The sequence below is a fragment of the Balaenoptera musculus genome, chromosome 1, assembly GCF_009873245.2.
Source record: "Balaenoptera musculus isolate JJ_BM4_2016_0621 chromosome 1, mBalMus1.pri.v3, whole genome shotgun sequence".
In the NCBI taxonomy this organism is placed as follows: Eukaryota; Metazoa; Chordata; class Mammalia; order Artiodactyla; family Balaenopteridae; genus Balaenoptera; species Balaenoptera musculus.
Genome location: NC_045785.1, coordinates 99,284,872 through 99,298,302, shown reverse-complemented (window position 1 = coordinate 99,298,302; position 13,431 = coordinate 99,284,872). Strand labels below are relative to the sequence as shown.

Here is a 13,431-nt window from a genome sequence, read left to right as displayed (position 1 = left end):
CCTTTATTTGTAAACTGTCAATAGTACCTACTCCACAGGGTCATGAGGATTCAGGTGAAGTGTTTAGTATATAATCAATCCCCCCAAAACTGCCAGCCATAATTACATCCTGTCCCAAACATTCAGTGTCCACAAAAATTTGGCCTCTCTGCAATCTTCATTTCTCCATCTTTTACACACACACACACACACACACACACACACGCACACACACCCTCCCCCTCTTGGACCAATCTTGCCATCCTCTTACCCGCTCTTCTTTCCTGACTTCTGTGTACCTCAAAGACCATGGAAATCTAAATGAGGTCGCTTCTACTACTGTTGACATTTTAGGGAGCAGGAAACAGGCCCTGAGGGTTTGAGCGACTTCCCCGAGGTCACGGAACTCAAGCAGCGAGCCCACAGCCCACGCTCTTAACCTCTAGCCCTCGGCCTCTTCCCGGGTCGGAGGTGCACCCGCGTCCACTCAAACCCCGCCCAGTCCCCCACTTCCAGTCACTTCCCCGCTCTTCCGCGCGCCCATCTCCCCCCACACCTGAGTCAGGCCCCGGGGGGCACGCCCCATCCGTCCTTAGCGGTTTCCCCTTTCCTCCGCCAGAGACTGAGGGTGAGGCCGACATCGGCGTCCCGCACGCGTAGTGGTGAGCGCGACGTTGCGGGGGAACACCCGACGGGAACGGGAGCCGACGCCGGCGGCCGAGGCGGAACCACACAGAAGTCAGCGCTGTGAGGGCGGGCGGAGGGGGCGGGGGCCCGTAGGGCCAACTCCGCCCCCTGCGTGCATGCTCCCGCCGGCGCGGTATAAGGCGGCGGCGCCCACCCCTCCCCACAGTGTCTGGCGAACTCCCACCGCGTGGTGGGCGCTTGGCGCCGAGAGGAGCGCCGCCCCGAGCCGCCCCGTCACGTCACGTCACGCTCACGCGGCGCCGCGACCCGCGCACAACGGTTAGATGGGTAACAGCGGGTGGCGCGCTGGGAGCCCTGGCTGCTTGGGCGGGGTGGGAGGGAGCCTCGGGGAACGGAGAGCTTGGTTTCCGGGGGGCGGGGGGCGGCCCTGCGAGGGCTTCGTGGCTGCAGCGCCGCGGAGCAGCGAGCGGTTGGTGAAGGAGGTGCGTCGGACAGGTGTCCCGGCCAAGTGTCCCGGTCACCGGCGCGGGGAGATGAGTGAGATCGTGGTGACCTGGGGGGAAATCTCTTCATCCCCACTGGGGATGCTTTCCATCCGGAAGAGTAATGACCTGAGGCTATAAAATCTGATAGCGTTGATTAACCACTTGTCTCCAGGATCTCTAGGCCAGGTTGTGCCTGAGCGAGGGGTGGGGGTGGGGGGTGATATGGGGTGGGAGGTTGTTTTGGCGTTGTGGCATGCCACCGGTAACCTTTTTTTTTTTTTTAACATCTTTATTGGAGTATAATTGCTTTACATTGTTGTGTCAGTTTCTGCTGAATAACAAAGTGAATCAGCTATACATATACATATATCCCCATATCTCCTCCCTCTTGTGTCTCCCTCCCACCCTCCCTATCCCACCCCTCTAGGTGGACACAAAGCACGGAGCTGATCTCCCTGTGCTATGCGACTGCTTCCCACTAGCTATCTATTTTACATTTGGTAGTGTATATATGTCCATGCCACTCTCTCACTTCGTCCCAGCTTACCCTTCCTCCTCCCGGTGTTTGCAAGTCCATTCTCTACGTCTGCATCTTTATTCCTGTCCTGCCCCTAGGTTCTTCAGAACTTTTTTTTTTTTTTTTTTAGATTCCATATATATATGTTAGCATACGGTATTTGTTTTTCTCTTTCTGACTTACTTCACTCTGTATGACAGATTCTAGGCCCATCCACCTCACTACAAATAACTCAATTTCGTTTCTTTTTATGGCTGAGTAATATTCCCTTGTATATATGTGTCACATCTTCTTTATCCAGTCATCTGTCAGTGGACACTTAGGTTGCTTCCATGTCCTGGCTATTGTAAATAGTGCTGCAGTGAACACTGTGGTACATGAGTCTTTTTGAATTATGGTTTTCTCAGGGTATATGCCCAGTATTGGGATTGCTGGGTCATATGGTAATTCTATTTTTAGTTCTTTAAGGTGTTCTCCAGAGTGGCTGTATCAATTTACATTCCCACCAACAGCACAAGAGGGTTCCCTTTTCTCCACACCCTCTCCAGCACTTACTGTTTGTAGATTTTTTTGATGATGGCCATTCTGACCTGTGTGAGGTGATAACTCATTGTAGTTTTGATTTGCATTTCTCTAATGATTAGTGATGTTGAGCATCCTTTCATGTGTTTGTTGGCAATCTGTATATCTTCTTTGGAGAAATGTCTGTTTAGGTCTTCTGCTCATTTTTGGATTGGGTTGTTTGTTTTTTTGATATTGAACTGCATGAACTCCTTGTATATTTTGGAGATGAATCCTTTGTCAGTTGCTTCTTTTGCAAATATTTTCTCCCATTCTGAGGGTTGTCCTTTGGTCTTGTTTACGGTTTCCTTTGCTGTACAAAAGCTTTTAAGTTTCATTAGGTCCCATTTGTTTATTTTTGTTTTTATTTCCATTTCTCTAGGAGGTGTGTCAAAAAGGATCTTGCTGTGATTTATGTCATAGAGTGTTCTGCCTATGTTTTCCTCTAAGAGTTTTATAGTGTCTGACCTTACATTTAGGTCTTTAATCCATTTTATTTTTGTGTATGGTGTTAGGGAGTATTCTAATTTCATTCTTTCATATGTAGCTGTCCAGTTTTCCCAGCACCACTTATTGAAGAGGCTGTCTTTTCTCCATTGTATATCCTTGCCTCCTTTATCAAAGATAAGGTGACCATATGTGTGTGGGTTTATCTCTGGGCTTTCTACCCTGTTCCATTGATCTATATTTCTGTTTTTGTGCCAGTACCATACTGTCTTGATTACTGTAGCTTTGTAGTATAGTCTGAAGTCAGGGAGCCTGATTCCTCCAGCTCTGTTTTTCTTTCTCAAGATTGCTTTGGCTATTTGCGGTCTTTTGTGTTTCCATACAAATTGTGAAATTTTTTGTTCTAGTTCTGTGAAAAATGCCAGTCGTAGTTTGATAGGGATTGCACTGAATCTGTAGATTGCTTTGGGTAGTATAGTCATTTTCACAATGTTGATTCTTCCACTCCAAGAACATGGTATATCTCTCCATCTGTTTTTATCATCTTTAATTTCTTTCATCACTGTCTTATAGTTTTCTGCCTACAGGTCTTTTGTCTCCTTAGATAGGTTTAGTCCTAGGTATTTTATTCTTTTTGTTGCAGTGGTAAATGGGAGTGTTTCCTTAATTTCTCTTTCACATTTTTCATCATTATTGTATAGAGATGCAAGAGATTTCTGTGCATTAATTTTGTATCCTGCTACTTTACCAAATTCATTGATTAGCTCTAGTATTTTTCTAGTAACATCTTTAGGATTCTCTGTGTATAGTATCGTGTCATCTGCAAACAGCGACAATTATACTTCTTCTTTTCTGATTTGGATTGCTATTATTTCTTTTTTGTCTCTGATTGCTGTGCCTAAAACTTCCAAAACTATGTTGAATAATATTGATGAGAGTGGGCAACCTTGTCTTTTTCCTGATCTTAGTGGAAATGGTTTCAGTTTTTCACCATTGAGAATGATGTTGGCTGTTGGTTTGTCATATATGACCTTTATTATATTGAGGTAAGTTCCCTCTGTGCCTACTTTCTGGAGGGTTTTTTATCATAAGTCGGTGTTGAATTTTGTCAAAAGCTTTTTCTGCATCTATTGAGATGCTCATATGGTTTTTCTCCTTCAATTTGTTAATATGGTGTATCACATTGATTGATTTACATATATTGAAGAATCCTTGCATTCCTGGAATAAACCCCACTTGATCATGGTGTATGATCCTTTTAATGTGCTGCTGGATTCTGTTTGCTAGTATTTTGTTGAGGAGTTATGCATCTATGTTCATCAGTGATATTGGCCTGTAGTTTTCTTTTTTTGTGACATCCTTGTCTGGTTTTGGTATCAGGGTGATGGTGGCCTTATAGAATGAGTTTGGGAGTGTTCCTCCCTCTGCAATATTTTGGAAGAGTTTGAGAAGGATAGGTGTTAGCTCTTCTCTAAATGTTTGATAGAATTTGCCTGTGAAGCCCTCTGGTCCTGGGCTTTTGTTTGTGGAAGATTTTTTTTTTTTTTTTTTTTTGTGGAAGATTTTTAATCACAGTTTCAATTTCAGTGCTTGTGATTGGTCTGTTCATATTTTCTATTTCTTCCTGGCTCAGTCTTGGAAGGTTGTGCTTTTCTAAGAATTTGTTCATTTCTTCCAGGTTGTCTATTTTATTGGCATGTAGTTGCTTGTAGCAATCTCTCATGATCCCTTGTACTTCTGCAGTGTCAGTTGTTACTTCTCCTTTTTCATTTCTAATTCTGTTGATTTGAGTCTTCTCCCTTTTTTTCTTGATGAGTCTGGCTAATGGTTTATCAATTTTGTTTATCTTTTCAAAGAACCAACTTTTGGCTTTACTGATCTTTGCTATCGTTTCCTTCATTTCTTTTTCATTTATTTCTGATCTGATCTTTATGATTTCTTTCCTTCTGCTAACTTTGGATTTTTTTTTTTCTTCTTCCTCTAATTGCTTTAGGTGTAAGTTTAGGTTATTTATTTGAGATGTTTCTTGTTTCTTGAGGTAGGATTGTATTGCTATAAACTTCCCTCTTAGAACTGCTTTTGCTGAATCCCATAGGTTTTGGGCTGTCGTGTTTTCACTGTCATTTGTTTCTAGGTATTTTTTGATTTCCTCTTTGATTTCTTCAGTGATCTCTTGGTTATTTAGTAGTGTATTGTTTAGCCTCCTTGTGTTTGTATTTCTTACAGTTTTTTTCCTGTAATTGATATCTAGTCTTACAGCGTTGTGGTCAGAAAAGATACTTGATACGATTTCAATTTTCTTAAATTTACCAAGGCATGGTTTGTGACCCAAGATATGATCTATCCTGGAGAATGTTCCATGAGCACTTGAAAAGAAAGTGTATTCTGTTGTTTTTGGATGGAATGTCCTATATATATGAATTAAGTCCATCTTGTTTAATGTGTCATTTAAAGCTTGTGTTTTCTTATTTATTTTCATTTTGGATGATCTGTCCATTGGTGAAAGTGGGGTGTTAAAGTCCCCTACTATTATTGTGTTGCTGTCAATTTCCCCTTTTATGGCTGTTAGCATTTGCCTTATGTATTGAGGTGCTTCTATGTTGGGTGCATAAATATTTACAATTGTTATATCTTCTTCTTGGATTGATCGCTTGATCATTATGTAGTGTCCTTCTTTGTCTCTTGTAATAGTCTTTATTTTAAAGTCTATTTTGTCTGATATGAGAATTGCTACTCCAGCTTTCTTTTGATTTCCATTTGCATGGAATATCTTTTTCCATCCCCTCACTTTCAGTCTGTATGTGTCCCTAGGTCTGAAGTGGGTCTCTTGTAGACAGCTTATATACGGGTCCTGTTTTTGTATCCATTCAGCCAGTCTATGTCTTTTGGTTGGCGCACTTAATCCATTTACATTTAAGGTAATTATTGATATGTATGTTACTGTTACCATTTTCTTAATTGTTTTGGGTTTGTTATTGTAGGTCTTTTCCTTCTCTTGTGTTTCCCACTTAGAGAAGTACCTTTAGCCTTTGTTGTAAAGCTGGTTTGGTGGTGCTGAATTCTCTTAGCTTTTGCTTGTCTGTAAAGGTTTTAATTTCTCCATCAACTCTGAATGAGATCCTTGCTGGGTAGAGTAATCTTGGTTGTAGGTTTTTCCCTTTCATCCCTTTAAATATGTCCTGCCACTCCCTTCTGGCTTGCAGAGTTTCTGCTGAAAGATCAGCTGTTAACCTTATGGGGATTCCCTTGTATGTTATTTGTTGCTTTTCCCTTGCCACTTTTAATATTTTTTCTTTGTATTTAATTTTTGAGAGTTTGATTAATATGTGTCTTGGCGTGTTTCTCCTTGGGTTTATCCTGCATGGGACTCTCTGTGCTTCCTGGACTTGATTATTTCCTTTCCCATATTAAGGAAGTTTTCAACTATAATCTCTTCAAATATTTTCTCAGTCCCTTTCTTTTTCTCTTCTTTGAGACCCCTATAATTCAAATATTGGTACGTTTACTGTTGCCCCAGAGGTCTCTGAGACTGTCCTCAATTCATTTCATTCTTTTTTCTTTATTCTGCTCTGCAGTAATTATTTCCACTATTTTATCTTGCAGGTCACTTATCCGTTCTTCTGCCTCAGTTATTCTGCTATTGATTCCTTCTAGAGAATTTTTAATTTCATTTATTGTGTTATTCTTCATTGTTTGTTTGCTCTTTAGTTCTTCTAGGTCCTTGTTAAACGTTTCTTGTATTTTCTCCATTCTGTTTCCAAAATTTTGGGTCATCTTTACTATCATAACTCTGAATTCTTTTTCAGGTAGACTGCCTATTTCCTCTTCATTTGTTTGGTCTGGTGGGTTTTTACCTAGCTCCTTCATCTGCTGCATATTTTTCTGTCTTCTCATTTTGCTTAACTTACTGTGTTTGGGGTCTCCTTTTCTCAGGCTGCAGGTTTGCAGTTCCCTGTTGTTTTTGGTGTCGGCTCCCAGTGGGTAAGGTTGGTTCAGTGGGTTGTGTAGGCTTCCTGGTGGAGGGGACTGGCGCCTGTGTTCTGGTGGATTAGGCTGGATCTTTTCTTTCTGGTGAGCAGGGCTGCGTCCGGTGGTGTGTTTTGGGGTGTTTCTGACCTTATTATGATTTTAGGCAGCCTCTCTGCTAATGGGTGGAGTTGTGTTCCTGTCTTGCTATTTGTTTGGCATGGGGTGTCCAGCACTGGAGGTTGCGGTTGTTGAGTGGAACTGGGTCTTAGCGTTGAGACAGAGATCTCTGAGAGCTCTCGCCAGTTGATATTACGTGGGGCCAGGAGGTCTTTGGTGGTCCAATGTCCTGAACTCGGCTCTCCCACCTCAGAGGTTCAGGCCTGACACCTGGCCAGAGCACCAAGACCCTTCTTCATGTTTAGACTTCTATCACCCATCTGGCAGGGAGCAAGCCTCCTCAAAGCCCACGCAGCCGTCTTCCGGGAGGAAACACCAAACCCAACAGAAGCCTGCAAGACAAAAGCAACTCAGCAAGATCCCCTGACAGCTGAGAGCACGTTTTCTTCCTCTTTTTCTTTGATCTGTTGCTATACGCACTCTGCCCAAAACAACATCAGGTTTCTCAAGCTTTGCTTCCCATCCTATGAAAAGTTGGGCACAGGGCCACTGTAACCTTCTAATCTTTAAACTCTTTTAAACTTTTTTCCCTCTTCCTTTGACTCATCCTGAGTTCTACCCCATTCTTGATTCTCCGTGACTTTGTCCATAGAAATTCCATTTTCTCCTCAAATCCTACCTATCCCTTGTCTCCATTGTATTTTTTTTTTTTTTTTTAAGGAACTCCTTTATTTATTTATTTATTTATTTATGGCTGTGTTGGGTCTTCGTTTCTGTGCGAGGGCTTTCTCCAGTTGCGGCAAGTGGGGGCCACTCTTCATCACAGTGCGCGGGCCTCTCACTATCGCGGCCTCTCTTGTTGCAGAGCACAGGCTCCAGATGCGCAGGCTCAGTAGTTGTGGCTCACGGGCCCAGCTGCCCCGCGGCATGTGGGATCCTCCCAGACCAGGGCTCAAACCTGTGTCCCCTGCATTGGCAGGCAGACTCCCAACCACTGCGCCACCAGGGAAGCCCTCCATTGTATTTTTAAAAAATATTTATTTATTTAGGCTGCGCCAGGTCTTAATTGCGGCACATGGGATCTTTTAGTTGCAGCATGTGGACTCTTAGTTGTGGCATGCAGACTTCTTGTGGCATGGATGTGGGATCTAGTTCCCCAACCAGGGATCAAACCCAGGGCCCGTGCTTTGGGAGCATGGACTCTTACCCACTGGACCACCAGGGAAGTCCCTCCACTGTATTTTTTGTATTATGTGAATCTTTACACTTGTATTATTTTTGCTTACTTTCTCTCCTCTGTTGTAAGTTTCTAAGGTAGTAGCTGTCTTTGAAGTTCCCATAATGCATAGTTAAATGGAACAGTGTGTCTTGAGCAACTTTTTGGCTAATTACCGTGACCCATGGAATTCTCTCTTCTTGTGGATCCAGTAATATCTGTTACTTTATTTAAATTAGCACCAAACCTTGTCTTCAGTAATTCCCTCTAAGGTGTAGGCCTTTGTCATGCCAATTGCCGGTAACCTCTCTAGAGGTTGATGATTCAGATTTAGGATGCAAATTAGAAATGCACAATTTTACCTCGCTCTGTTGTGATTGCACCTTGCTGATGTTTGACATTTTTCATACAGAAAACAGCCCCCTAAGGGGAGCAGATTAACAGTTTACTGTATTTTTTTTTAGGAAAGTAAAATAGATTGTTGAAATTACTGTAAGTGTATTATAAAGTGATTTTTGTTTTACTGACAGTATATTCTAGGACTTACATCGTCAGCATTTAAAGACTTAAGTTTAACCTATAATCGTATTTTGAGGTAACAAAATTTCATTTTTGATACTTTTTTAGTGTCCAGAAATGCCCTTTAAAACAACTTTGCAAATAACTATTTATCTGTGCTTAGTGTAAGTAGTGCTTATGTTAGACAAACAATACTTAATTTATTAGTCTTTTGTGGATTATCAGGTACTTTACAAAAACAACTTTGTTACTTCTTTGAAGTAGTGGGCTCAGATGTAGTAGTAATAATGATGTTCAGACTCAGTGATGGATATTAAACAATTATGTATACAGGAAAGAACTGAAAGGAGACAAATGTAATTGTCTTGAATTTGGGATGAAAAAAAATTTTTTTAACATCTTTATTGGAGTATAATTGCTTTACAATGGTGTGTTAGTTTCTGCTTTATAACAAAGTGAATCAGCTATACATACACATATACCCCCATATCTCCTCCCTCTTGCTTCTCCCTCCCACCCTTCTATCCCACAAAAATATGGAACACTTCACGAATTTGTGTGTCATCCTTGCCCCAGGGCCATGCTAATCTTCTCTGTATCATTCCAATTTTAGTATATGTGCTGCCGAAGCAAGCACTGGGATGAAAACTTTAAGAATGATGAGTAAAGCATAGAGGTAAAATTTTAGTCTTTATTCATAAAAACCTATGAGATACTTTTAATAAAACCAACTATAAAACTATTAAAAATTATGAAGCTAATTATAGTGTTAAATATTTCAGTAAGCAGTTCAAGTCATACTTTTTTTTTTTTTTTTTCAAGAAAAGGAAAAACAACTTTCTCTGCTGTCTTCCTCCTTGTGACTACTTATTTTCCCAACTTGGCCTGAAAGAACTAGGTGTGAAGTAGATACCAGCAGTGGTATACTAGCATTTCTATTCAAAAGGAGTAATGTAGATGACCATAACCCTAACTCCGTACCTGTTTATTTATTATTTTAAAGTAGTCAGTACATTTGTGCTTCAAACCCTGGGACAAAATCAGTCATATATTAATAAATAAAAAATAGTGTATTTAGGTTTTGGAGAGTCTACTTTGGATTACAGAAAACAATGTTTATAGATTATAGTCTAGATTATAATCTGGAATTCTACTGAACAAAATTCTCCTGTATAGTGTAAAGGACTTCAAAGGACACAGTCTCTAACTTCCCTTTCTTCACTATTACTTCAGATTTTTATGTCCTTTCTAAAATGTGAAGAAAATTGGTATTTAGAAATCATGCCAAAATAAAAAATTTCAAATAACAAAGACAGGAATTTGGTAATTTGGCAGAATTGTGTTGAGTCCGCGTCTAGGTTTTGAATTTTTTTATCCATAATTTTTCTTTTGAATGCTCGTATTTTATTCCCTTTCTTCTTCTCTCTGAATCTTTTTCTTCCTGAAGATACTTGCAGTTTTAAATTTAATTTTGACACTGTGGAATAAAGTTTTTAATACAAGACAGTGTTATTATTAAAACTGATGAAACAGTTCTTGGTGACCAAAAATTGTGACCTTAAAAAGCAAATTGTGGGAGTTCCCTGGTGGTCTAGTGGTTAGGACTCGGCGCTTTCACTGCTGTGGCCCGGGTTCAATCACTGGTCGGGGAACTGAGATCCCGTAAGCCAAGTGGCATGGCCAAAAATATATAAATAAACAAACAAACAAATAAATAAATAAAAGAAATTGTGAGAAATCATAACCGGCAATTAAGCTCAAAGTTTAATCACATTCAACAAGTATTACATTAGCTGTTCCAACTGAACCTTACTGCATCAAACAGCTCTAGTATCACGGAGTATGTATGTAAATTTAAGTGTAAATATTCTGAGATTAATTAACCTTTAATGTTTTTTTACTCTTAATTCAGAAAAAAATTTGTGAAATTCATGCCATGGAGCATTTCTGTTTAACCTCAGAACCCAGATTGTTTCCTTTGAACTGAGTTGTTTTAGCTTCTATTAACTCAAATGGAAATTTTAGAAATCTTGGAGATATTTTTATTATCCTACCTTCAGCATACGTAGGTGAAATGCTCTGGGACAGGTAGTCTTCATTTTCAGATGGTGGTATACGTTTTTATGGAATTATTTTGCAAATCCTCAGTTTCAATATGTACCCTGAATTTAGAATGAGCTCTCCTAAGATGAGACTGGATGCCTCAGGACTTATTTAACTGACTCATTTTATGCAAATCCCCTTCTCCATCATTTTTTAAAAATTTCTTATTGAAGTATAGTTGATTTTCAATATTGTGTTTCAGGTCTATAGCAAAGTGATTCATATACTGTGTGTATGTGTGTGTGTATATATGTATATGTATGTGTATATATATATATATATATACACATACACTTTTTCAGATTCTTTTCCATTATAGGTTATTACAAAATACTGAATATAGTTCCCTATGCTATACAGTAAGTCCTTGTTTATCTATTCCCTTCTCCTTCTTTACAAAAGAAAGACTACCTCACTCATCTCTGTTCTTACCCTGGTGTGCTGTTCCATGCTATAAAAATCTTTGGGGAACAATCCAAATAAAGGGAAAAACCCAGAATGCATAGCTCCAGAGAGAGAATTTTGAAGGAGACAGGAATAGGTTGTAACAGGAATGTTTTTCAACTCACTGCTTTGAATTTGTAGGGAAGGAAAACTTTTCCCTTCTTACCTTCTAAGCTCTGTGGTTGGTCTAATAATTAAATAATAAATAAATTGACATAAGGCAGATGAACAGCAGAAAAACAGTTAATTTCATACATATGCAAGCCCACAAAAATATAACACTTGAGACTTCCCTGGTGGCGCAGTGGTTAAGAATCTGCCTCCCAATGCAGGGGACACGGGTTCGACCCCTGGTCCAGGAAGATCCCACATGCCGTGGAGCAACTAAGCCTGTGCACCACAACTACTGAGCCTGTGCTCTAGAGCCTGCAAGCCACAACTACCGAACCCACGTGTCACAACTAATGAAGCCCGCGTGCCTAGAGCCTGTGCTCCGCAACAAGAGAAGCCACCGCAACAAAGAGTAGCCCCCACTTGGAGCAACTAGAGAAAGACTGTGTGCAGCAACGAAGACCCAATGCAGCCAAAACTAAAAAAGATAAATAAATAAATAAATTTATTGAAAAAAATATGACACTCAAAGAAGTAACCTACGCAGGCAGCTTTTATACCTTTTAGACAAGGAAATAATATATCTGTGAAGAATTGACAAGAGAAAGCATTTGGGCTTGGGTGGCATATTAGTGAAGAAGTAACAAGGTTTGTTTATACAGCCTTCTCGGCCCTAAACTCACTATCTCTGATAATAAGGATGCCTGCTATCCTCCTGGTACTGGGAGGGTAACTTTCGAATGGGAGATTTCCTGCTATTGGGGACAAAGGAGGTCAGAATGTCCATCTTGTACCGGCTGTTGCTTAAGTTACTTTAATTCAAAATAAACAATATACCAAATAGCATATTTTGGGGTGACATATTCTATTACCTTTCAAATTCAAATGAGGTCACACCTTTTCTGATAGTGAGGACTGGCCAGTTATATAGTGGCCATTTTCCGTAAACTGAATGAGCCCAAGTGCCAAGGTTTGTTTGTTTGTTTTGTTTGTTTGTTTTTATTTATGGCTGTGTTGGGTCTTCTTTTCTGTGCGAGGGCTTTCTCTAGTTGTGGCAAGCGGGGCCACTCTTCATCGCGGTGCGCGGGCCTCTCACTATCGCGGCCTCTCTTGTTGCGGAGCACAGGCTCCAGACGCGCAGGCTCAGTAATTGTGGCTTACGGGCCCAGTTGCTCCGCGGCATGTGGGATCTTCCCAGACCAGGGCTCGAACCCGTGTCCCCTGCATTGGCAGGCAGATTCTCAACCACTGCGCCACCAGGGAAGCCCAAGTGCCAAGGTTTTGACAATGATATATTTAACGCACATATAACACAATATACAATATGCCAGAAATTACATGTTTGCAACTATCAAACTTATACAGTTTAGTAGTCAATGTGTAAGGAAGTACAGTTTCCAAAGTTCATTTTGGGGCAAAATGGTTGAAGACCACAGGCTTGGGAGCCACTTGTACACACACTTAGTTCCTTTCAAAGTAAATCTAAGAGATTAAGAGAGGATATAATGGTATAATTTAGGACATTATATCAGCAAAGAATTTTGCTTGATGTTTTTTTCTTTCTTACACCAAATGTGATTCTTATAAAAAGCCTGTAGTTGTGGAAGAGAATTAATTTGGTAGCTCTATCTAAAAGACCCCAGGCAAAGGACATTATGGGATGTGACAGTATTTTCCTGAGCAAAACAGAAACTAAGCTAGGGACCAAATTCCTGCATCAGAACCAACCAGGACCAACAGAGACCTTTACCAAGGATGAATCATGCTTTGGGAGATGAGGGCCCAGTGGCATTGGGGAAACTTTGAAATGGCTCTTACATCAATCATATCTCTTCTGCAGGTGAAATTTACGATATGTCCTATACTCACTCGAGGACTTTCACTTATCCTTGTTTGTCTCCGTCAGTGAATGGGAATGGGCGGAAAATTGTATTTCTAATAATTTCATGGTATAATCTTACCCATTCTGATGAACAGTCAAAATAAACGGAAATCTCTGAAGGAGATGAATCTGTAATTGCTACCAGGCCATAGAGTAATGGTGCTTTCATGTTCTGATTTGATTCCATCAATTTCTGGGCTTGAGCAGCTACTTAGAAAGTTGTAAATGTTAGGAGGAGATATCTGGGCTATTTGTGCCAAATCACTTTAAAGGACTTGAAACAATCTGATTGTGTCTGAGCTCCTGTAAACAGGACTATCCTAGTGGAACTTGCTGGCCTTGGTCATATCCCAGTCCTGTTTATCTGACCAGGAGACCCTGGGGAAGTTTGGAACAAGGCCAGAGCCTCTTAAGGAATATTGTTGAAGAAGTC

At 40.6% G+C, this 13,431-nt stretch overlaps 1 protein-coding gene and 1 non-coding gene across 2 annotated transcripts in view; one reads left to right on the top strand and one right to left on the bottom strand.

The window, feature by feature from the left end:
- Window positions 1–802: 802 nt before the first annotated feature.
- The window catches only part of LOC118893116 (monocarboxylate transporter 1-like), a 37,189-nt gene continuing 24,560 nt past the window's right edge, over window positions 803–13,431 (top strand). Inside the window, exon 1 of the mRNA XM_036848333.1 lies at window positions 803–945. The gene's annotated coding sequence lies outside the window, so the exon portion shown is untranslated. The remainder of the gene's footprint in view (window positions 946–13,431) is intronic.
- Window positions 8,989–9,095, bottom strand: LOC118887719. Its single transcript, XR_005018129.1, has one exon. It is a non-coding gene; the product is annotated as a U6 spliceosomal RNA (small nuclear RNA).